Source organism: Hevea brasiliensis, chromosome 10, assembly GCF_030052815.1.
Source record: "Hevea brasiliensis isolate MT/VB/25A 57/8 chromosome 10, ASM3005281v1, whole genome shotgun sequence".
Classification (NCBI taxonomy): Eukaryota; Viridiplantae; Streptophyta; class Magnoliopsida; order Malpighiales; family Euphorbiaceae; genus Hevea; species Hevea brasiliensis.
This window is the reverse complement of record NC_079502.1, coordinates 2,893,554-2,897,584: the sequence shown is the minus strand read 5'-3', so window position 1 is coordinate 2,897,584 and position 4,031 is coordinate 2,893,554. Positions and strand designations below refer to the sequence as shown.

General features: G+C 27.3%; 1 pseudogene; it reads right to left on the bottom strand.

The window, feature by feature from the left end:
• Positions 1-785: 785 nt before the first annotated feature.
• Positions 786-1,626, bottom strand: LOC131169590 (putative F-box protein At1g67623; annotated as a pseudogene).
• Between the last annotated feature and the right edge of the window lie 2,405 nt (positions 1,627-4,031).

Here is a 4,031-nt window from a genome sequence, read left to right as displayed (position 1 = left end):
ATTATAGTTTTTTAAAAAATAGTTTCTAATTCTAAATTTTTTTATTATTCATAAATTTTAAAAAATTTACATTAATCATGATAATAAAAGGTTTAAAATTTTTCAACTTTTTACTATTAAATTCTTTAATTTTAATAAATTTTAGATAATTTTAAATATTTATTAGTTTTAATAAACGGTAAAAATTAAAATAAATTGACAATAAAAATATAATATGTCAATTTACTGTAAAAGATACTAATAATCAAAATTACATTACTGTTAGCTGATTTAAATTAATTTTTACTATTGGTTAAAAAAACTTTTAAAACCAAGTTAAAATTGTAAAAAAAAAAAGAATTAGCTATAATTATAAAAAATTTGAGTATTTTATTTTTTAAAACATTATGTTTTGAAATTATATAATATTTTTTATTATCAATAAAATTGTTTATGAGCTGTGAATTATTTTCCATAATTCAATTCAAGATGTGATTGTAGAAGGAGTTTAATATGAGGCATTTGTTAGTATTTTTTGTGAGGAAAAGGGACAATAAAAGGAAAGTGAGAGAGATAAAGAGAGATGGAAGAAATGGGGAGGGGGAGTAATTTGGATATTATAAGGTATCAAGTTGTCAAAATAAGTATAAAAATCAATTTATAAATATTTGAAATATTTAATAATTAAATTGCTAAAATATAAAGATATATATAAATATTGAAAACATGTAGAACCCTAGAATAATTTATTTTGATAAATGTATTTTTTTCTTCTTATCATTGATATCTTTTTCATTTTCATTCGATTATTTTACTCTATAGCTTTCTGTTCTTTGCATCATGCAAAACTTAATGGCTTCAAGATCCCACAAACAAGCCTCGCATGAATAAGGATCATCGTAAAAATCTCCATCAGGTATCCACCTGTTTATAGTCTAAGTAGGATTACACAGTGCCTTTGATTTGCAATCACTGCAGGTTTTTTTTTCTTCCAGCACTCTTCACATTCTGCCGGTCCAATTTCAATTGTATAACTTTTCACCCACGGTGGCTGCAAAATCCAATACGCTTTCTTTCTACATTCTGTAATAACCAAACTAGATGTCGATCTCTTCAAATCTGATAGTAGCTTCACTCCTTTGTTTCTCAGCTCATGACGACACTGCGCACAATTATTATACCATGCACATATGTGGCTGCCGGATGCCCTTTGCTAGCTGCTCTCTCCAAGAACTTCAGCCCAGAATCATGTTGCCAGTTGAAAAAATAATCTATCATTCCTTGTCTAAACAAAGCTTCTGGATTTCCACTCTCCGTGCACCTGGCCAAGAAAGAAGACAAACTATAGTGTTTGTCCAGTCAGGGAAAGAGCGGGATGAAATCCATTTTGACATCCTCAAAGACATAATTTTCTGATGCTGCCTCAAGAAACTCCTTGCAACTTACTTTGGCATTAACGAGATCAGTGAGTGATGAAGAGCCAACTCAAGCAAGAATTTCTGTCAGCAACTCTTTTGGAACGTTCTTGAATGCGTGATTTTGATAATTCTTTTTTCTGCATTTGGCTATAGTGATGGCTTCTTCCCGGTGCCTGCTTTTTATATGCATAAAAGCATGCTCCCTTCTTACATGGATTGATATTTCCATATCCTTTGCATGGATTTCAATTTTTTTTTTTCTAATTCTTGCCCTTTTGCTTCCTTTTTCAATTTGGATTGGACTGGATTCTATTTTTAATTTTTTCCTGCATTCTTGTTATGCAAGTATTTATTTAGGACAATTTTTATAGGTAATATATATATATATATATATATATATATATATATATATATATATATATATATATATATATATATATATATATAATTCTATTAATATATTTATAAATTGTATCGATTCAACGAATTTGAATTTAAAGTTTAATTATTATGCCATAAAAATATTATAATAAATTGTTTTTTATAAAAGCATTATCCATTATAGAAAATTTAATTAATGTAATAAAATAAAATATACAAGAATTAAAAAATAAATAGCCAAATTGAGCAATTTGTAACCGGCCAAATTTTCATCATCATCATCTCTTAAAGTGCATGATATTTGCTTATTTGGTCATGGAATTTTGGGTATTAGATTCATATTTGGTATATTATGGTACATTAGCCATAATTCATTAGCCAAATTAGTCACCTTTTCTTTTTATTTTGGTCTATACTGTTATTTTCTTTTTCCATATTAATCATAAGTATATATAAGGATAAATGAGTGGCCAGCATATGAATAGATAAAAATATCCTTAAATTTTTATATTATATTTTTTTTATTATAATATAAAATTAATTTAATAAAAAAACTTTGTACATTATTATACTAAAAGAACCTCTAACAATTACTTATCAATGATTCAAACTTTGTCAAACTTTATATCAAAATCTTTAATTTTTAATAATTATATTATATTATAATAAAAATTTATTAATATTTAATATACTTGAAAATTTAAATTACATTCTGAATTAAGTCTTTTTTTTTACCCTTATGCATATATACACCTACTGCATTCTATAATAATAATAATAATAATAATTAGATGTTGCTACATTCTACGGTTTATGAAGAGAAAGTGTTGTGGGAACCAAAAATGGGGAAAATTACCCAGAGAAGGTGATGGAATAAAAAATTTACCAAAAGAGGGTTATATTCAACTTACTTACCAAAAGGGGGAGAGAAGTGCTGAGGTGGCGTAGACTCGCAGATAGACTCTAATATAAGCAGCGACTAAGGACTAAACTGACAAAAAAAAATTACAAGGACCGAAATGAAAAAAAAAACTTTGAAGGACTGAAATGAAAAAAAAAAATTGGCAGGTAGTAGGATCTACCCAAGGTAGCGACCAGCTGCCAGATTTTCTCCCTCGGTCCGCACGCGTGGACTAGACTGAAATATAATTAATTTAAGACTGAAATGTAATAATGTAATTAATTTTGGACTTAAATGAAAAAAAAAAATTCAGAATGTGTAGGATAATGTGGCAGCAATACCCAACCAACTGCCAAATTTTCCTTGTCCCTTCTTGGACTGAAATGAAAAAAAAAATTATTACATTGGACTGAAATGCAACTTTGTATGATTGAAAATTAAAAAAAAAAAGTGTGGCAGCAGGATGCTACCTTAGGTAGCGACCAGCTGCCACTGTCCACTCCCCTGTCTTGTCTTGTCAACTGGCCGTCTGCCGTGACAAGAACTGTGTAAAATTATTGGATTTTGCACAGACGGAAGTATAAATAGAGACAAACCTCTCTACCTCTCTAATTTTATCTTTACGAAAAAAATTTTCTCTGTGTTCTCTCTCTCCAATTTGCTGTAGGGAATTTAGGAGAAAAATTTGTAACATTTCATTATTCTATTGTGTTTCTATAGCTATAGATAAAAAAAAAGTAAGAAAATTATTTGGTATTATTTTTGTTATTATTCATGTTATGTAAACATGTTGATAATGTAAATTGCAATTAAAATTTTTTTTCATACACTAATAATATTGATCTCTTTCCCTCTCTTTGTGTCTCTCTCTCTATTTGTATATAGATAAAGTCAAGTGCAAAATATTTTCAGGTAAATTTCCTTTTGATGTAATTTTTTAATTATTGATGTGATATAAAAAATTTAAAATATAAATTGATGTTGTAAAATTTTTTTGAATAGTTTAATAATCTCTCTCTCTGTCTGCCTGTAGAGCATTTTCAGGTAATTTTTATTTTGAAATTTTTTTTATTATTTATATGATATAAAATATTTAAAATAGAAATTCATGTAGTAAAATTTTTTTGAATGCTATAGCAGTCTCTCTCTCTCTTTCTCAATATTTCTCTCTCTCTGCCTGTAGAGAGAAATATTTTTTTCTATTATTGATGTGAGATAGGTTTCTAAAATACAAATTGATATAGAATAAATTTTTTAACAGTCTACCAATCTCTCTCTCTCTCTCTCTCTCTCTCTCTCTCATAAGATACAGTACGTTTTATAATAGATTTTGTGGTATTTTTTTTTTATTA